Here is a 22,461-nt window from a genome sequence, read left to right on the forward strand (position 1 = left end):
GAAAGTTCTGGAATCTGAGAGGAGCCACAAATTTCCTTCCACCCAGCGTTCCCCCAAGTCTCCCGATAAAAATGATACCTCACTTGTGTGGGTAGGCCTAGCGCCCGCGACAGGAAACACCCCAAAGCGCAACGTGGACACATACAAATTTTTGGAAGAAAACAGAGGTGTTTTTTGCGAAGTGCCTACCTGTAGATTTTGGCCTCTAGCTCAGCCGGCACCTAGGGAAGCCTACCAAACCTGTGCATTTCTGAAAACTAGAGACCTAGGGGATTCCAAGGAGGGGTGACTTGCGAGGCTCGGACCAGGTTCTGTTACCCAGAATCCTTTGCAAACCTCAAAAAGAGGCTAAAAAAACAAGTTTTCCTCACATTTCGGTGACAGAAAGTTCTGGAATCTGAGAGGACCCACAAACTTCCTTCCACCCAGCGTTCCCCCAAGTCTCCCGATAAAAATGATACCTCACTTGTGTGGGTAGGCCTAGCGCCCGCGACAGGAAACGCCCCAAAGCGCAACGTGGACATATACAAATTTTTGGAAGAAAACAGAGGTGTTTTTTGCGAAGTGCCTACCTGTAGGTTTTGTCCTCTAGCTCAGCCGGCACCTAGGGAAACCTACCAAACCTGTGCAGTTCTGAAAACTAGAGACCTAGGGGATTCCAAGGAGGGGTGACTTGCGGGGCTCGGACCAGGTTCTGTTACCCAGAATCCTTTGCAAACCTCAAAAAGAGGCTAAAAAAACAAGTTTTCCTCACATTTCGGTGACAGAAAGTTCTGGATTCTGAGAGGAGCCACAAACTTCCTTCCAGCCAGCGTTCCCCCAAGTCTCCCGATAAAAATGATACCTCACTTGTGTGGGTAGGCCTAGCGCCCGCGACAGGAAACGCCCCAAAGCGCAACGTGGACACATACAAATTTTGGGAAGAAAACAGAGGTGTTTTTTGCGAAGTGCCTACCTGTAGATTTTGGCCTTTAGCTCAGCCGGCACCTAGGGAAACCTACCAAACCTGTGCATTTCTGAAAACTAGAGACCTAGGGGATTCCAAGGAGGGGTGACTTGCGGGGCTCGGACCAGGTTCTGTTACCCAGAATCCTTTGCAAACCTCAAAAAGAGGCTAAAAAAACAAGTTTTCCTCACATTTCGGTGACAGAAAGTTCTGGAATATGAGAGGAGCCACAAACTTCCTTCCACCCAGCGTTCCCCCAAGTATCCCGATAAAAATGATACCTCACTTGTGTGGGTAGGCCTAGCGCCCGCGACAGGAAACGCCACCCCAAAGCGCAACGTGGACACATACAAATTTTTGGAAGAAAACAGAGGTGTTTTTTGCGAAGTGCCTACCTGTGGATTTTGGCCTCTAGCTCAGCCGGCACCTAGGGAAACCTACCAAACCTGTGCATTTCTGAAAACTAGAGACCTAGGGGATTCCAAGGAGGGGTGACTTGCGGGGCTCGGACCAGGTTCTGTTACCCAGAATCCTTTGCAAACCTCAAAAAGTGGCTAAAAAAACAAGTTTTCCTCACATTTCGGTGACAGAAAGTTCTGGAATCTGAGAGGAGCCACAAATTTCCTTCCACCCAGCGTTCCCCCAAGTCTCCCGATAAAAATGATACCTCACTTGTGTGGGTAGGCCTAGCGCCCGCGACAGGAAACGCCCCAAAGCGCAACGTGGACACATGCAAATTTTTGGAAGAAAACAGAGGTGTTTTTTGCGAAGTGCCTACCTGTAGATTTTGGCCTCTAGCTCAGCCGGCACCTAGGGAAACCTACCAAACCTGTGCATTTCTGAAAACTAGAGACCTAGGGGAATCCAAGGAGGGGTGACTTGCGGGGCTCGGACCAGGTTCTGTTACCCAGAATCCTTTGCAAACCTCAAAAAGTGGCTAAAAAAACAAGTTTTCCTCACATTTCGGTGACAGAAAGTTCTGGAATCTGAGAGGAGCCACAAATTTCCTTCCACCCAGCGTTCCCCCAAGTCTCCCGATAAAAATGATACCTCACTTGTGTGGGTAGGCCTAGCGCCCGCGACAGGAATGGATCACACAAGGGTCAATGGTAGTCATTGCTTGAGGTCTACTGTTAACCCTGGAGTGATTCATTCCTGAAGCATGCACTAGGCGCAGGCACACAAGCGGGGTTGTGTTTTTATCAGGACAAGTGGGGAAACACTGGGTGGTAGGAATTTTGAGGATCCCTGCAGATCCCTGGACTTCTGCTCATTGAAATGCAAGGAAATGTGTTTTTTAAGCACATAATGTAATTTCAAGGGGATTCTGGGTGAAGGAAAACTGGTGAGAGCCATGCAAGTCCTGCACCCTTGGACTCCCCTGGTACTAGTTTGTTAAAGTTAACCCACCACTCACACTGGTTGGTTTTAGCACCACCAGAAATTATGGTTTCAAAGCATGATTACTTATCAAAGTATCTGAATATTGAAACCAAGCCTTCTGAAGGTGGGCCATAAAGCCCCGTCCAGGCACCAACCTCTTTATGGTCCATTCACACGCCATTCACGCACAACAAACAACCCTTTCATATCGCCAGCCACGGGCCCAATCCAATCAATCACTCCACTCACATTAACTTACCGCTGCCAGACAAGGGCCCATCACATTCACACGCCACAGAACGGAATAAGTTTGACTACATTTTACCACCTGTCAAGTAACTGCCTCCTTCTTCCTTAACATTAAAAAAAATGCATGCGTAACAAACCTTTACTAATGACTCCTGTGACAGCCACCTGAGGCTCAGGAAGACATGTTTTTGATGCGCCTTTAACGCACTCTCTGCGCTAAATCCAACTCCTTCCAGTTTGTGGATGCAAGTTGGGGGTGTCCGAGTATGCCGTACAAAGCGATTCCTCGAACTGAGTGTGCATATCTACCTTTGAAACTAAGGGAGACATGCTGGGGATTTCTCATGCTGTTACCTAAAGAGAAGGTCATAGGCTACCTACCTCCTTCTTCCTTAACATTACCAAATGCATGCGTAACAAACCTTTACTAATGACTCCTGTGACAGCCACCGGAGGCTCAGGAAGACATGTTTTTCATGCGCCTTTAACGCACTCTCTGTGCTAAATCCAACTCCTTCCAGTTTGTGGATGCAAGTTGGGGGTGTCCGAGTATGCCGTACAAAGCGATTCCTCGAACTGAGTGAGCATATCTACCTTTGAAACTAAGGGAGACATGCTGGGGATTTCTCATGATGTTCCCTAAAGAGAAGGTCATAGGCTATGGAAAAGGGTAGTGTTTGGTACATAGGGGAGTCCATGAGAACGTAGCATATGTCCCAGCCAACATTATGTGTAGTGATGTGACTATAATGCACTTATACAGCAAACTGAACATCTACTAAGTTCTGATGGAGGATGAACATGAAAAGCAGGTCAAACACTGACCTATACAAGTCATTCTCCTTCAGTGCTGGTATGGCACCAATGGGTTTCAATCCATAGGTGTAGATGATGTACATCTGTACTACCTTTACTATCTGCCTTCTACCTGTGCAATAACCCTGTGAAGGCACTCCTACCATAAGCTTTCCTTACCCATCCATGTCTCTGTTCTCATCAGAGTCCTGGCTAATCCTGTATAATAGCCAAGTGAACCTCTACTAGTTTGTGGAAGCAAGTTGGGGGCTTCCAAGTATGCCCTACAAAGTGATTCCTCGAACTGAGAGAGCATATCTACTGTTGAAAGTAAGGTAGACATGCAGGTTAAGAAAGGGTACTCCATGGCAATGTGGCATATGTTCTGTCCACTAGTATATGCAGTAGGGAGAAGAAAATGCATGTTAATTGAACAGAACACCGACCACGCCAAAAGGAAGTCCATGATGAAGTAAAATTCTGTGGGTCCTTGCCTAACGAAGCAGGGGCCCATGGACGTTCGGTATCCATGCACTGCCACTGAAAGGATTACCCAACAGCAGCTCAACCTCAGTCGATTTCCCAGAACTTTGCTTTAGTATGATACAACGTAAAGCAAGTAGGGATACAGAGGCCTGGTTGTGATGGACACTGGGGACAGTAATACCGACTCTCCTGCCGCTTTCCATGCTTTGAGCACACTTTACAGCGACGACATGGACGATCCTTTTTGGGTGTTTTAGGTATGCGATCAGCAAAGTGTCGCTCCTGCAGCCTTGCCACATCCTCCAGAACATATGAGGTGGAGGCTGCTGCTTCTTCTGTAACAGCAGTGAGGCTTTCAATTACAGACAACTGGAAGTCAAGGAAAGTCATGAGCCTTCCTGTTGTTGTCTGACGGTAAACAACATACGCATTATATGTTGCCATCTGAATCAGGTGGGTAAACAGTTTCTTGTACCTAGTGCGAGTTTTACGACACGCATTGTATGGTTGAAGAACCTGGTCGTTCTTGTCCACTCCACCCATGTACTTATTGTAATCGAGTATACAGATGGGCTTGTGGACTTCGGCCATCTGACCCCAAACCGTGATGGGAGAAGTGCTCTCATCATGAATTGTAGTGAGCACGTATACATCACGTCTATCTAGGAACTTGACTGCGAGTAGTTCGTTAGAACGCAATGCAGTACTCTGTGATTTCTGGAGCTTCTTGCAAACAAGCTCCCGCGGGAATCCTTTGCGGTTACAACGAACTGTACCGCAGGCCACAGTGCCAGCTTTGTAGAGCTCACTGAACAGCTCTACTCCTGTATAGAAATTGTCCACATAAAGGTTATAACCTTTGTGAAGAAGTGGCTGGACAAGTTCCCATACAATCTTACCTGTGACCCCTAACACAGGAGGGCAACCTACATGGTTTAGGGTAGAATCCTTCCCTGTATACACTCTCAGGCTGTACACATAGCCAGTAGAGCTCTCACACAGCATGGACAGCTTTATGCCATAGCGAGCTCTTTTGCTCGCAATGTACTGTCTGAAAAGCAGCCGTCCTTTGTACAGGATCAAGGACTCATCGACTGCTATATTCTTTCCAGGAGTATATATCTCTGGAAACCTGGCAGACAAATGTTCCACGACAGGCCGAATTTTGAACAACCTGTCATGATCTGGATGGTCCCGGGGCAATGCAGCAGAATTGTCATTGAAATGCAGCATGCGCTGCAGTAGCAAAAAACGATCTCTGCTCATGTATGGTGCGAAGATGGGAGTTACCCAAACCGTGCGAGTCGTCCAGTAGGACTGCAAGGTGGGTTTCTGTACTAACCCCATTTTGAGCGTAAGGCCCAAAAATATCTTCAACTCCGCCAGCGAAGTGGGAGTCCACTGGCGTGCCCTAGAACGGGGCCCTAGAGTGCCTCCGCGCTCCCTCAGAAATTGGTCTGCACGCAAATTTGTTTGCTGCACAACTTTCTGAAGAAAGTCAACATCCAAAAACAGATAGATGTCGTCGACTGCCAAAAAGTTAGCTGTATCGACTTTACATCCAGCATCACCAGTAAAAGGTGGAATTTGGGGCTGAACCAAACAGGGGGGCTGCCAAGAGAGCACTCTCTCTGTGCTTGCGGCAGCAAGCACGTGCTCTCTGGGTTCGGCTAACCCAATGTGGTCCCGCTGCCCCGAATGTGCTTGAGAAGGGACAGCACGGATGTCGTCATTGTCTCCTTCAGACTCACTGGAAGAGGTGTCGTCAGATGGGACTCCGCCGACTGAAAAATCACTCCCAGAATCTGCCCCATTGTCCTCTCCCTCAGATGCTGTCTCAGTGTCTGCTGTCTCAGTCTCTGAGCCTACATCAGAACTGTCCTCCATAACCCGAGCTAGGGCTTGATCAGCAGTCATCCAACGAGACGCCATCTCTGCAACTGGCTAAACTGTCCCTCTAAATTACTAGCCTACGTAGAAGGCAGATAGTCACAAAATTGCGTGTGCGTATGTTTGTTGTGTACAACAGGAAATGTCGCCACCTTACCTTCGCTTCTTCTCCAATTCTGCAGATTTTCTGAAAACACGGAAAAAAACAAAAAAAGAATGTATTACTTCACCTTACCACACACCCTGTGCAACAGTCATCTTTGGTGCTCTGCCTCCCATTACCTCCTCTTCTAATTCCCTCAGTACTACCCAGCAAAAGTGCCACTCATATCTCCATAGCCCCCCTGGCATTACATTTGTTTTAAAGCGCAGGTAACGCTTGCCTTTACTAATCCACTCAGCTACTTTATGGCAACTGCCACTACAGAAAAGACATGCATGCATGCATATATATATATATATATATATATATATTGTGTGAACAAGATTCTCACCCCACTACACGAGGTTCAAATTGACATCTTTTATTGCAAGCAACAGCCACGTACGCGTTTCGACTCTCAAGGATTCTTGATCACAGTAAATGAGTCCCTCTTTTCTTTCATTGTTTATACTTGCGATAAAACATGTCAATTTGACCCTCGTGGAGTGCGGTGAGATTCTTGTTCACAAAATATTTCCGAGGTTGCTCTCCTCCATCACTGAGCACCGGCAGTGGAGTGCACTGCGCAACAGTCTTTTTAACCAATTTGTGTTGCATATATATATATATATATATATATATATATATATATATATATATATATATATATATATATATATATATGTTTAGAAACAAAGTGGTTGAAGGGTTGCTGGGCGCCACACTCCACTGCCGGTGCCCAGTGACAGAGAAGACCAATCTAGAAATTATCTAATGCCGAAAAATGTCACCGCACTCCACGAAGTACAAATAAAAGTGTCTTTTATTGCAGTCAATAACCACCAACGTGTTTCAACTCACCAAGGAGTCTTGATCACGGTCCTCGTGGAGTGCGGTGAAATTGTTCACCATTATAAAACAACACACACAAGAATAACAAGCATTTACAATGTAATGGGTCTCGCATCTGCTCGAGTTAGAGCTATTAGCGTTATAAACTCTTTTCTTGCCACATAAATTGATAATTGAAAGTTAAACTCTTTCACATAAGAGAGCCGATTCACAGCACCACGGCCACCATGAGCATCATGTGAAGAGTTACACAAAAGGAAAAGAAGTTCGCTCGCAGTTAAACATAACTGCAAAAGTGCACTTAGCCTTGTACCAGGGGCGATGGCCAAGGCGGTAACAAAACCTCCCCAAGGAGGGACAAAGGTAAATCATTTTCCAATGTCATCAAAGGATTTTTGAAGGGCAAGCCCACGAACGAGTGGTAGTGATGGGCGTGAGGTGGGTGTTGTTAGAAGCCCAGATACACACCAACAAGTCAGAAAAGCAGCACATGGACGCTGCAATGCTTGTCCTGAAAATATATATATATATATATATATATATATATATATATATATATATATATATATATATATATCTATATATATATGTGTATACATATATACACATATATATAAGAGAGAGAGAGAGAAAGAAAACACGACACTCATGTCACAAACCTTTTTTTATACATGTGTGCTTGCCCTTGCCAAAGCACACATGTATAAAAAAAAATTGGTCCCATTGATGGTCACCCTAAGGGCTGACCAACAAAAATATATATATTTTTTTCTTTTTTACCCTGGGGGGGCGATTGGCCCCCCCAGGCAAAACTACATGTTTTTTTTCTCCCCCCTGGGGTCGGCCCGTGTTCCAAGGGCCGACCCCGCCATTTTTTTTTAATTTAGTTTTTTTTTTAATTGTGGGGGGCGCAATCGCCCCCCAAAACTGTGTAAATTATTAATTATTGCCCCCGGGGGGGGGGCGGCCCGTTTACGAGGGGGCCGACCCCCCCAAAGAAGATCCCTGGTGCCTAGGGGCGTTTCCTGGCCGTGGATCGCAGCCGCGCTGCGATCCACGGCCAGGAAACGGTGCCAGGGAGGCATCGATGGAAAGGGGAGAGCCTCCCCTTTCCATCAATGCCTCCCTGGCATCTGGGGAGGCCGTTTTGGCCTTTTTTTCCCCACCGAAAAAAAAAGAGAGAACGCTTACCTGCTTCTCTCCTTCTCCGTGGGGAAAAACTGCACATGGACGCTGCAATGCTTGTCCTGAAAAAAAAAAATATATATATGTCTATATATATATATATATATACAGGGAGTGCAGAATTATTAGGCAAATGAGTATTTTGACCACATCATCCCCTTTATGCATGTTGTCTTACTCCAAGCTGTATAGGCTCGAAAGCCTACTACCAATTAAGCATATTAGGTGATGTGCATCTCTGTAATGAGAAGGGGTGTGGTCTAATGACATCAACACCCTATATCAGGTGTGCATAATTATTAGGCAACTTCCTTTCCTTTGGCAAAATGGGTCAAAAGCAGGACTTGACAGGCTCAGAAAAGTCAAAAATAGTGAGATATCTTGCAGAGGGATGCAGCACTCTTAAAATTGCAAAGCTTCTGAAGCGTGATCATCGAACAATCAAGCGTTTCATTCAAAATAGTCAACAGGGTCGCAAGAAGGGTGTGGAAAAACCAAGGCGCAAAATAACTGCCCATGAACTGAGAAAAGTCAAGCGTGCAGCTGCCACGATGCCACTTGCCACCAGTTTGGCCATATTTCAGAGCTGCAACATCACTGGAGTGCCCAAAAGCACAAGGTGTGCAATACTCAGAGACATGGCCAAGGTAAAAAAGGCTGAAAGACGACCACCACTGAACAAGACACACAAGCTGAAACGTCAAGACTGGGTCAAGAAATATCTCAAGACTGATTTTTCTAAGGTTTTATGGACTGATGAAATGAGAGTGAGTCTTGATGGGCCAGATGGATGGGCCCGTGGCTGGATTGGTAAAGGGCAGAGAGCTCCAGTCCGACTCAGACGCCAGCAAGGTGGAGGTGGAGTACTGGTTTGGGCTGGTATCATCAAAGATGAGCTTGTGGGGCCTTTTCGGGTTGAGGATGGAGTCAAGCTCAACTCCCAGTCCTACTGCCAGTTCCTGGAAGACACCTTCTTCAAGCAGTGGTACAGGAAGAAGTCTGCATCCTTCAAGAAAAACATGATTTTCATGCAGGGCAATGCTCCATCACACGCGTCCAAGTACTCCACAGCGTGGCTGGCAAGAAAGGGTATAAAAGAAGGAAATCTAATGACATGGCCTCCTTGTTCACCTGATCTGAACCCCATTGAGAACCTGTGGTCCATCATCAAATGTGAGATTTACAAGGAGGGAAAACAGTACACCTCTCTGAACAGTGTCTGGGAGGCTGTGGTTGCTGCTGCACGCATTGTTGATGGTGAACAGATCAAAACACTGACAGAATCCATGGATGGCAGGCTTTTGAGTGTCCTTGCAAAGAAAGGTGGCTATATTGGTCACTGATTTGTTTTTGTTTTGTTTTTGAATGTCAGAAATGTATATTTGTGAATGTTGAGATGTTATATTGGTTTCACTGGTAATAATAAATAATTGAAATGGGTATATATTTTTTTTTTGTTAAGTTGCCTAATAATTATGCACAGTAATAGTCACCTGCACACACAGATATCCCCCTAACATAGCTAAAACTAAAAACAAACTAAAAACGACTTCCAAAAATATTCAGCTTTGATATTAATGAGTTTTTTGGGTTCATTGAGAACATGGTTGTTGTTCAATAATAAAATTAATCCTCAAAAATACAACTTGCCTAATAATTCTGCACTCCCTGTATATATATATTTATATATATATATGTGTATACATATATACACATATATATGAGAGAGAGAGAGAGAAAGAAAACAAGACACTGAAGTCACAAATCTTTTTTTTTTATATACATGTGTGCTTGCCCTTGGAAAAGCACACATGTATAAAAAAAAAAAAAATGGCCCCATTGATGGTCACCCTAAGGGCTGACCACCAACTTTTTTTTTTATTCTTTCTTTTTTTAACCTGGGGGTGCGATCAGCCCCCCCAGGCAAAACTACACGTTTGTTTTTCCCCCCTGGGGTCGGCCCGTGTTCCCCCCTGGGGTCGGCCCGTGTTCCAAGGGCCGACCCCGCAAATTTTTTTTTTTTTCCCGTTTTTTTTTTTATTGTGGGGGGCGCGATCGCCCCCCAAAACTGTGTAATATATTATATATTGCCCCCGGGGTGGGGGCGGCCCGTTTACGAGGGGGCCGACCCCCCCAAAGAAGATCCCTGGTGCCTAGGGGCGTTTCCTGGCCGTGGATCGCAGCCGCGCTGCGATCCACGGCCAGGAAACGGTGCCAGGGAGGCATCGATGGAAAGGGGAGAGCCTCCCCTTTCCATCAATGCCTCCCTGGCATCTGGGGAGGCCGTTTTGGCCTTTTTTTCCCCACCGGAAAAGTAGAGAACGCTTACCTGCTTCTCTCCTTCTCCGGTGGGGAAAAACTGTGACGTCATAAGGGGGCGGGAGGGGGGTGGGATGGAGACGTGGAAGCTCTTCCGCGTCTCCTACCGTAAAAAAAAATAATAATAAAATCCTCCGGTGCATCGCACCGGAGGATTTTTAACCCCCTCCCTGGTGTCGGCCACTGGTCGTGACCCGCACCAGGGAGGGTGTATGGGCGTCGGCCAGTGGCCGACGCCCGCACCAAAGGGGTTAAACAGAGGAGGCCAATGGGGACAGTGTAGTTACTGTCCAAGAGGAAGTGGCTTGTGATGTGCCCTGATAATTTGGAGTCACTGTACAGGGACAGAGCAACTAAGTGTAGGTTAAAATGGAAATGTTGGGAGAGCAGAAAGAGGTGGCTCATGGCTGAGATCCCCAGAGATGTTTTAGAGGACTGTAGGGTGCCAAAGTGACAATGGAATGTGTAAGGGCCTACCTTTCACAGTTGTCTATAAGGAGGAGATCAGAGGCAGTTAAAGGGTTATGGAAAGTGCTGGGATGACAAAGGGAGGAGCATCTTTGGCGAGTGCTGAGGTCAGAATGAGGATGGGTGTTCATCGGTGTCTGGAGATGGGGGTTCCATAGAAACTCTGGAACATCCAGCCACAGCATAAGACGGTAGGAGTTAAAGGCTGGGGGTTATCTGAAAGAGATAATGATGAGTGGTGCTTGGGTGCTGGAATTGAAAGGTGCAGAGCAGTCAGATTGCTGCCACTGGGTGCCACTTGGTAAGGTGGACAGTGGGGACAGTGAATGTGAGGGCATGATTCACAGATCAGCGGACAGTGAATAGTCTACATCAGGCACTTCCCAGGTCAAAAGAAGAGAATACATGTGCGTTTTTCTTATATATGTCTGTTCATGTATGTATGTATATATATATATATATATATATATATATATATATATATATATATATATATATATATATGTGTGTGTGTATATATATATATATGTGTGTGTGTGTATATATATATATATATATATATATTTTCACTGAAAACCAATGGTTAAAGTGACATTATAGTATTATAGTTAGGTCTGGTACTAATATGTTACTTTATGTAAAACAAAAAAGTAGAAATTCACTGAAAAAAAATAAAGGTCAAAGTGACATTATAGTTAGGTCTGGTACTAATATCTTACATTATTTAAAACATAAAAGTAGAAATTGACTGAAAAAAATAAAGGTTAAAGTGACGGTATATTTAGCTGAAAATGTCAGATAAAAGTAGCATTTTAAACAAAAAAATTGTAATTTGCCAGTTATAGATTACCGAGCTAACTATAACTTGTGCACCCGCCATGTGCTCCTTATGACCTCATATATCTTATAACACTCATTAAATATTCAGTGACGTCTTTAATAGCATCACAATCAATTGCTGTCTTGGAGGGGGAGCAGCAGGTGCTCAAAGTTCAAAGCTGTTGCATGCGCAGAGCTGCCAACTTTGAATTGAGGAACCAGGTTTGAGTCCAGGGCTCAACATCCTGTTATTCTGGGCAAATCATTTAATGTTCCAGGTCTCAAAAAAGGAAAAACACACCTGGTGCTAAATTCAGTCCAAGCAGTTTTCGATCTCTGCAGTACAGATTGTGAGGTCAAATAAAGCCAAGGCTCTGTTTTTAATGCATGACTCAAGTAAGCCAATGCACACTATAGTCAACCTTGTTAAAGAAATATATGTGCTTTCTGCAATATTATCAGTTAATAACCGGTCTCAATGTTAGGCCATAACCACCAACAGAGGTAGACAAGTGTAAGTTGTCATCCTGGTCAGTATACCACCTAGTCAAAATGTCTTGTGGGTTATGCTATGCTATGTTATGTGTATTTGCGGATGGAGGCTAATCACCCGTGAGGGTATACAGGCAATGAGTAGGGCAGTCCTGAGGTGGGTGGGAGGAGGAGATCTTGCCTGTTTCATTTGGAAGAGCCATGCCTTGAGGTTCCTTCGGAACTCCACAGGGAAGGGGGAGGCTCTGATGTGTTGCAGGAGGTCGTTCCAGGTCTTGACTGTATGGTATGAGAAAGAACTTCTGCCACTTCTAGCCTTCTTGATGCATGGGACACAGATTGAAGGTGTCTGGTGGGCTGGTAGAAGTTGAGGCAGTGGTTGAGGTATGCTGAGCGGGAGTTGTGGAGAGCTTTGTAGGTGTGGGTGAGTATATTGCATCTACATCTTCAAGTGAATCAAAAGGTGGGTGGCCTGTATGAGATTAAAAGAAAACAATGTCATTTTGCAAGGTAAAATTACCGTGTTAAGGGGTCGACATGTTCCGTATTTCAACAAATATAACCTTGATCATGTCTCTGAAAATGAACACGTCTTGTGGAAAGATACGGTCTTGTTTGCTCGTGCAACCTTTACCTTCCCCTACCAATTCCAAAAGATACTCAGCAATGATTCCCCAACTGAGAGCACTAACCCTATATATAGATTGTGTTGCCAAAGATGACATGTAGTGTGTCATATCCCGTTCCAGGCTGTTAGAACGGTGGAACGGTGGAAAGGTACTGTGAACGACAAGGGAATCACTATCAGAGCGAAACCATCGTAAAAATGCAAATATCTGCCCCTGACAAGGTTGTGGTGTCGAAATATCAGGGTTGAACTGTGTTCTTGATGACCAACCACATACATGTGAAGATTCACAATAGGGGTTTGTGAAAATAACTTAATTTCCTTTAGCTTAGTGACGCAAATTTTGAAACAATTATGCAAACACACACAGTTGGCATTTTGTTAAACGAAATTGAGCCAAGGGCATGAAGACACTGAAAATATAGCGCAAAGACACATAATGAACATGAGCCACTCGTGTTCTGCCCGTTTGGCATTATTTCATTGCTGCCCTGATAGGATATTTTAACATGTGCAACTACACAATGTGGTGTAATGGTATAATTTCACAGAATTTTGTGTAAAACGCACAATGTGATTTGTCAGAAAGCATGTGAATTGAGCAAGTGTAGTTGAAATTTCAGTGTATCCCAAAGATGTTTCATGAAATACATGGTGAAAGACTAGAGCATGAAAGGTGTACACAACAAGAGGTCGAAGCTTCACTGCACAGCTGCTATGAAACAGCATGGCTATCCAGCAGGTACTTACTGCCTGTCAGCAATAGGAGTGGTGTTTCAGAAGTTGCATTCACGCCAGAGAGAATGCCAAATAAAGGTTTTCCGGTCACCAAAAGATATAACAAATCATTTGGATTCTATTTCAGAAAAGTAAGAATCGAAAAAAGTTCAGAAAGACAAATAAATAAGTTAATAAAAACAGAAACGGTTTGCATTTTTTGGTTTTGTAATATGTGTGTAGCAGATTGGAGTATTCGTAATCCCTTCATTTTTACTTTTTAGTAACTTTCTAATAGGGTTCGGGTTTCCAGGAGTGGTAAAGAAAACTTTTGAAAAATGATAATTTTTCTTCATGATACTTATATGGAATAGAGTTCATAAATTTTGAAATAAAGCGTGAAGACATTCACTTGACTGAAGAATTAACAAATGACAATAGCTTTTTAAGCTGATTAAAAGCACACAACACAGATAACTTTTTTGTTAGAAACCCATCTCATGGGGAAGAAGAAGAAAACAATTTCTTGGATTCAATATGGTTTTCATTTTTTACAAACCTTTCCGATGGAAGGGTCTATTCTTCAAAATATTTTTATTAAGTTTTATTTTTTTTCTCCTAAATTAAACCTTAAAACATTTATACATCCGTAGGTATTTTCCCACTAATGTAATCCCAAATGTAGAATCAAAAAACTTTCATCAGTTTCTGTAGCTTTTACAGGTCCAATCGGAATCTGGTTTCATCCCATTGTAAACAATGCAAGCTTATCCCAAAGTTTTCATCCTTGCCTCTACTAGAGTGAGCATTCAAAGCTTCCAGCCCTTTCTGGAACACTGGTGGTTATTTAGATTCATGATGGCATTCCCTGTGTTATATGGCAGCAATGATGATAGCATTCAGTAATCGTCGACCTTGCAGGAATGTCTTTGTAGAACACCTGGAGCCTTATAATATCTCTGTTTTAATATCAAGTTGCACGCATAACTAGGTTGGATCATCAACTTAGACCTGCTACCAAGAAATATTGAATGAAACAGATGATTAATGATGTAAAACCTTTTGAAAAACGGGGTTTAACTTCATAGTACCGTTATTAAATATACCTTTTTGTCCCACATGAGACTGTCAAATGGGAGAATCTCATCAGATATTATTTTCTGATTTGCAAAATTACAAAATGTTAATGTAAAATGAATAAACCAGAAGATAAATGTTTTCCCCAAAAAATGGCGTTACACAAAAAAAGTAAACTTTTCTTCCTGGGCCCAAAACATCCAAATATCCATGTGATTGCAGTCCTACGTATTTCCTAACTTCAAACACCCCAAGAATAATCCTACGATCACAATACTACAACCTACCCAGTCCTGAAGGGCTCATTACATTGTGTGAGTTGGTTCCTCTGAGTGCTCTGGTAATGGGGATTTGAGAATCCCAGGGCCAAGGAACAGACAATTACAAGGAATAGAACAGTGAAGTGGATTGTTCTGCAGATGGCACAAAAGGGGGCATCTGTAGCATGGTGATCTGCCATTCCTGGCACTACAACCCTGGCTCAAATGATCCAGCCCTTAGGTCACTGAAATTATTAATCAGTTGACCATTCATTAGTTTTTCTGCCATCATGCTGTATGGTATGTACCATGGGCTCTCCTCTGGTGCTTAGGACACAGCTCTTTCCCTTATTGGAGATTTTACCAGCTGCTTAAGAATCCAATTTACCTTGTGAAGAACCTGAAAGCCCTGCCCTGTGGCCTCCCTGTCCTCTCAGGAAAAATCATGTAAAGACACCTGCCAGCGCTCCAAGGTGTTGATGCATTAGAGACTTCGTGGACAGTGCTGTGGTGGTTCGGGACAGATTGACAGAATAGTTCAAAATCGTTTTGGGGATGTGAATGACTCTAGCCGGAAAGAATCTGCTAAGGAACTTAGGGGCACATTAATAGGTCCCTAGAGCTACCATGGGCCACAGTAACGTAATTTATTTTGACATTAATATGGCCCAACATGGCCAAAGTCCCCGCGCCATATTTACAGAGTGGTGCAATGCATGCATTGCGCCACTCTGTAACTCTTTGTGCTACATTATGCCTGTACCAGGGATAATGTATGCGAAGGGGGCATGTTATGTAATGTGTTTTACTTTTAGGAATGTAGAGCTTATGTAGAATGTTGTGAGCTAAAAGAATGTGGGTTGGAATAGAATGTGAAGGGTTGGAAGGGAGGCAGTTGGAGATGACCAGGGTCCATTTTTGCTCGTTTTTGTTTCTTCTTCAGTTTAATTTTTTTTTTTCCTTCAGGGTAAAAATGAGTGCTGCTCAAACTTTTACCATCACTCCTCCACAACCTTTTCTCAACTCCACAGATGATCAACACGTTAAATGGCTGGAGTGGAAGGAATATTTTTTTAATTACTTAGATACCATTGATGACGAAGACTTAACTCCAGTTAAAAAGAAGAAGATTTTATTACATTGCTTGGGTCCCATGGGCCTTAAAGTGTACAATTCACTGGAAAAGAAATTTCAACAACATGGAGACTCAAATGTTTTCGCTCATTCTTTAGAAGACCTTGATAGATATTATTCGACCTCTGTTTGCATTGCTATTGACAGATATAATTTCTTTAGTAGAAAACAAGAGAAAACAGAATTCATTGAAGAATATGTATCTGATTTTTTTAAAAACTAGCACTTACCTGTAGGTTTGGTGGGTTACACAATGAGCTGATCAGAGATCAGGTTATTATGCATGTAAATAATTCACATATTCAAGAGAGGTTGTGGGTGCATGGTGGGTCACCATTGGAGGAAGTTGTGGCCCTAGTCAAAAAAGCTGAAATTTCCAATAAATGTGCAAGGGCTATTTCTCTTGAAAAAAAAGAGGTACAGAACGAAATAGTTAACAAGGTTAAATTTAAAAAGAATAGGGAAGAAACACAAAGGAAGCAACCTGAAATAAAGTCTAATGAGAGGAAGTGTTTTCGCTGTGGTAGTAAGGAACATTTAGCATTCTACAGGAAATGCCCTGCGCGTGACCAGCTATGTGCTAAGTGTGGCATTAGGGGCCATTTTGCCAAGGTATGCAGGAAAAGTAGAAAGGTTGCAGCAGTAGTCAATATATCTGATTCAGAATGCAATTACGGTTCGAGCATAGACACTAAGGGGGTCATTCTGACCCTGGCGGTCGGTGATAAAGCGGCGGCCAACCCGCCAACAGGCCGGCGGTCAAAAAAATGCAATTCTGACCCTGGCGGGAACCGCCAACACAGCCCGCCGCATTAACACTCCGACCGCCACGGCGGATCAAACAAATAGCGCGGCGGTCACCGCCAACAGCCAGGCGGCAGACAATGTACCGCCCACCCTATCACGACCCACCAATCCGCCACCTTTTCCGGGGCGGGAGCCCCGCCGATAAAAACACGGCGGAAACAGACATTTTCAATGGAAAACGCTCACCTCGACACACTCCACGCGGAATCCGGACAGCATGGAACCCGAATTGAACATCATACCTGCTCTCGTCTACCTGCTCATCTACCACGAGTACGAACTCCGGCGCAGACGTCAACGGTGAGTACTGCACCTACGACACACGGGAGGGGGAGGAAGAAAGGTTATGGGCATACACATATGCGACCCCCCCCACCCCCCCAATATGTACACACCAATGCAGAGCAGGAAGTCACAGTGACACCACACAAAGCCCCTTTAAAAATACAATGACACAACCAAATTTGGAATAAATTTTCATGTACAAAAAAAGCACCTGGAAATAATTGAGCAACCGTGAAAAATATTTACAAAAACCAAAAAGATATACACATCAGTGTATCACTGAAGTAACAAGTCCTGCACATCCTACGAATCTAACATGTCCGTGGGCCAAGGTTCTGCGAAACAAGGGCAAAGCCCACACACGAGACCTGAGTCCTTTGGAGAGAACACTGCAGGGGCATCCGATGTCAAAACTACAGGCACCTCAGGGGGAAGGGAAGGGGGGGCCACCACAGCCACATGAGTCCACGACGCCAGATCCACGAGGAGCCACCATGCCCACTGTACCATCCTGGGGAGTGCAAAGCCACAGTCTCTCAAGTCTCTGCAGTGGGTGGGTTGCCCACTGTGCCATCCTGGGGAGTGCAAAGCCACAGTCTCTCAAGTCTCTGCAGTGGGTGGGTTGCCCACTGGACCATCCTGGGGAGTGCAAAGCCACAGTCTCTCAAGTCTCTACAGTGGGTGGATTGCCCACTGGACCATCCTGGGGAGTGCAAAGCCACAGTCTCTCAGGTGGATTACAGAGTCCAGTGGTCAAGGAGGAGGCATGGTGGGCACAGTGAACCATAAACAGTGCCTGAGACGGCGGGACCCAGCGCAGCGGTGCATGACATGGCGATGTCCAGCGGAGCGGTGCTTGAGACGGCGGGGCCCAGCGGAGCGGTGCTTGACAGTAAGGGCCCAGCGGAGCGGTGCTTGACAGGAAGGGCCCAGCGGAGCGGTGCTTGAGACGGCGGGGCCCAGCGGAGCGGTGCTTGACAGGAAGGGCCCAGCGGAGCGGTGCCTGACAGGAAGGGCCCAGCGGAGCGGTGCTTGAGACGGCGGGCCCAGCGGAGCGGTGCTTGACAGGAAGGGCCCAGCAGAGCGGTGCTTGACAGGAAGGGCCCAGCGGAGCGGTGCTTGAGACGGCGGGGCCCAGCGGAGCGGTGCTTGACAGGAAGGGCCCAGCGGAGCGGTGCTTGACAGGAAGGGCCCAGCGGAGCGGTGCTTGAGACGGCGGGGCCCAGCGGAGCGGTGCTTGACAGGAAGGGCCCAGTGGAGCGGTGCTTGACAGGTAGGGCCCAGCGGAGCGGTGCTTGAGACGGCGGGGCCCAGCGGAGCGGTGCTTGACAGGAAGGGCCCAGTGGAGCGGTGCTTGAGACGGCGGGGCCCTGTTCAGTGGTACCTGTCTTCACGGCGGGGCCCTGTTCAGCGGTACCTGTCTTCACGGCGGGGCCCTGTTCAGCGGTGCTCTTCTGCACGGCGGGGCCCTCTTCAGCGGTACCTGTCTTCACGGCGGGGCCCTCTTCAGCGGTACCTGTCTTCACGGCGGGGCCCTGTTCAGCGGTACCTGTCTTCACGGCGGGGCCCTCTTCAGCGGTGCTCTTCTGCACGGCGGGGCCCTGTTCAGCGGTGCTCTTCTGCATGGCGGGGCCCTCTTCAGCGGTACCTGTCTTCACGGCGGGGCCCTGTTCAGCGGTTCCTGTCTTCACGGCGGGGCCCTGTTCAGCGGTGCTCTTCTGCACGGCGGGGCCCTCTTCAGCGGTACCTGTCTTCACGGCGGGGCCCTGTTCAGCGGTACCTGTCTTCACGTCGGGGCCCTGTTCAGCGGTGCTCTTCTGCACGGCGGGGCCCTCTTCAGCGGTACCTGTCTTCACGGCGGGGCCCTGTTCAGCGGTACCTGTCTTCACGGCGGGGCCCTGTTCAGCGGTACCTGTCTTCACGGCGGGGCCCTGTTCAGCGGTGCTCTTGCAGTATGTCAAGGGAGTCATACCTGGCCTGGACACCCTGCTCAGTCGCCCACCGACCGTGCTGTGTCAGGCCCCTTCGGGGAGTGAGTCCTGGGCCCTTTGGTGTCGTCCCTTGCAGCCGGGATGGGGCTTGTGGGGCCCTCCTGCTCCGCGCTCCTGGTGGTTGTCCTCTCTGCCCTTCTGTCCTTCCGCTCCTTAGATGGGGCTCTAGGGCCCTTGCCTCCCCTGGCTGCTGTGGCCGGTGAAGTGGCCGGAGTCACCTCCTTGGGGGCAGCCGTCTCTGTCCGCTCACGGCGGCCCTTCAATTTCCGGGTCCTCTTGCCTGGGGGGGTGCTGGCTGTCCCCTTGCTGCTCACCGAAGTGTTACTGCCGCCAAAGGGTGGACTCCACATGCCATGCACCAGTTGCACTGTAGTAGTTGGGCTGGTGGTGGCTGAGGTGCCCTTGGGACTTTTCCCAGTTGGAGGGGGTGGGTCGGGGGAGGGAAAGAGGTCAAAAGTGGAGAGGTAATTTTTCTTGGGACCAAGGTAAGGGGTAGGAGTAGTGGTGAGAGAAGTGGAGGAAGAGGATGTGGTTGTATGAGAGCCAGGTGTGCTGTCCTTGGGTGCAGGTGACTGGGATGTAGGCTGTGGTGAGGTGGTTGGCTGTTGTTTGGGTGTCTGCCTGCGTTTATGTGTCTTGGAAGAGGGGGTGACAGACACAGTGGGAGAGGACACAGGGGACGTGTAAATGCCAGTGGGGGTGGTGACTGCAGGTGTGCGGACTGTAGTGGAGGGTTTGCTGGTGGTGGAAGAACTGGCTGATGTTGGGGTGCATGCAGGTGTGAGTGTAGACGTCACAGGGAGGGAGGAGGGAGACGAGGAGGACGGGGACACAGAGGTGGTAGTGACTGTTGATATGTCTGCATCTGTGTGTTGCTTGGGTGAATGCTTGTGTTTTCTGTGGTGCTTATGTTTGGATGAGCTGGCCTTGGGTGTTGAGGTGTGTGCAGGCTGGTCTGATGGTGTGGATGGGATAGGTTGAGGTACAGGAGACAGAGAAAGGGTGGAGGCAGATAGAAGAGGGAGACTGGAGACAGGGACAATGGCTGCCGTCAGTGCTGAGGCCAGAGAAGTGAACGCTCGTTGATGGGCAGCCTGACCCGAATGAATGCCCTCCAGGTAGGCATTGCTCCGATGCACCTCCCTTTCCACCCCCTGGATGGCATTCAGAAGGGTAGTCTTCCCAACAATGAGCGTCCTCACCAGGTCAATGAGCTCCGCACTGAGGGCAGCAGGGGTAACAGAGGCAGGGGCTGAGGTGCCTGGGGCGAAGGAGACACGCGCCTTCCTGGCCGAGCGGCCACGGAGCGAAGACTGAGGGGCTGCTGGGAGGGCGGTGCTGGTGCGCTGGGTGGCGGCTGTACCTGTTGTTGCGGGGGGCACAGATGGTGCCGCCCCCGCTAGGGAGCTCCCAAACGAGGACGTGTCCGTGTCGCTGGTGTCTCCACTGGCCCCCGTTGTGGTGCTCCCCTCGCCCTCCGGATCACTGGTGCCCTCGGTGTCTGTTTCAGTGCCCACGGGGCCTGGTGACCTGCAGCTCCCTCCTGCTCCGACGCCAAATCTCCTCCGCCTGATGATGCTAAAACACAAGAAGACAAAGATTTAGGGTGGGGGGAGAAATTAAACAAAGTTGAGTGCATGCCTTAGCAATACCCTTTGCGGAGAGGACAGACACAGGTGCCTCGTGCACTAAGTCGCGAACTTGGGGTACACTACTCAGTACTTCTGACTAGGCAAACAGGTCTAGGGACAACACACGCGCACATGTGTGATGCTGGAGCATGGGTAGCTGCACTTGGCACCCTACAGAGGTGGGGGGCGGGGGCACAGGGCCATGCCTAAGGGAGCGGACTACACTACAGAGAGCGCCCGGGCCTAATGTCACCCACAGCCCTCCTCCCCCACCCAGACGCCTCCAATGCGCATACAGATAGGAGAATGTGCGGATACTCACCCCCTTGTGTCTGCTGTGCTGTCCTCAAGCGCCCATCCAAATTAGGGTAGGCCACCGCCAGGATCCGGGACATCAGGGGGTTCATGGTGCGACTGGCACCCCTCCTAGGTCGGGAGGCCATCCCCAGCAGTGTTTCTGCGGTCTTCCTCGTTCCGCGGCGGATGTCCTCCCACCTCTTGCGGCAGTGGGTGCCCCGTCTGTTGTGGACCCCCAAGTTCCGGACTTCCTCGGCGATGGCACGCCAAATATCGATTTTCTGGTGGGCGCTCACCTGTTTGACATGTACAGGGTGGGAAAGAGAAACCGTCACATATCTGCATGTTTGGAGTACATGCCCCCCTCTCCCCAACCTTGTCATGGTTCCCATTCTCTCATCTGTCGTGCGTTGCACTCCCCATTCCCTCCACACCCCACCAACTTACATCCCCCCCCCTCCACACAGGCATAACCCATTCAATGTGCACTGAGTGTACTCACCTGTTGGTCTGGAGGACCGTAGAGTTGCGCATACTGGGGGAGGACCCCGTCCACGAGCTTCTCCAACTCTTCTGAACTGAAGGCGGGGGCCCTTTCACCAGTAGCAGCAGCCATTGTCACTTCCAGACCGAGTTCACAGCAGCACTTGCAGTATAGGTCCTCTCCTGTGGATGATCAGGTCTCGAATGATTGAGCAGATAGAAAATGGCGGTCACACCCGCGGCGGTGCGTACCGCGGCGGTGCGTCCCGCGACCGCCGGTGCACATCGTCATTGGCTCCTGAAACCCATAGGCTTCAATGTTAACCAATGCGTCTTCACACAGCGGTCTTCGACCGCCTACCGCCACGGTGTGCCCCGCCAGCGCAGTGACCTCACATCCCATTGTCCCACTTCACAGGTCAGGCATCGGCCATTTCAAGGGCCCACATGGCTTAATTTCTAATGCGTCACACAGGCCTAGGCCTTGCAATGGCACACATACAAACATATCAAACCATACATTTACCTGTACTGTGCAAGCTGTGTTGTACGTACCTGTGAGTGGATTGACTCTGTACTCCATATTCTCCTTCCTAGGCACCGTCCGCTGGGACTAGCGATGAGAAGGAGCTGGTGGACCTGTCCACAATGGAAGAACGCAACATAATACTACGATACCGACTTGACCGAGCCTCCATCCATGAACTGTGTGCCCAGCTGGAGCCAGCCCTGATGTCCCCCATCCGCCAACCCACAGGAATTCCCCCTCTAGTGCAGGTTCTGTCTGTCCTCCATTTCTTTGCAACTGGCTCATTCCAGACAACAGTGGCCATGTCATCTGGGATGTCTCAGCCTATGTTTTCCAAGATCTTATCCAGAGTGTTGTCTGCCCTGATGAAACTCATGCGGAGCTACATTATTTTCCCAGAGGAGGGTGATTTGCCTACAGTGAAAGCTGATTTCTATGCCCTTGGACACATCCCCAACATCATTGGTGCAATTGATGGGACCCATGTGGCTTTAGTCCCCCCAAATGACGATGAACAGGTGTACAGGAACAGGAAGAATTACCATTCAATGAATATCCAGGTGGTCTGTTTGGCTGACCAGTACATCTCCCATGTA

The sequence above is a fragment of the Pleurodeles waltl genome, chromosome 7, assembly GCF_031143425.1.
Source record: "Pleurodeles waltl isolate 20211129_DDA chromosome 7, aPleWal1.hap1.20221129, whole genome shotgun sequence".
NCBI classification, from domain to species: Eukaryota; Metazoa; Chordata; class Amphibia; order Caudata; family Salamandridae; genus Pleurodeles; species Pleurodeles waltl.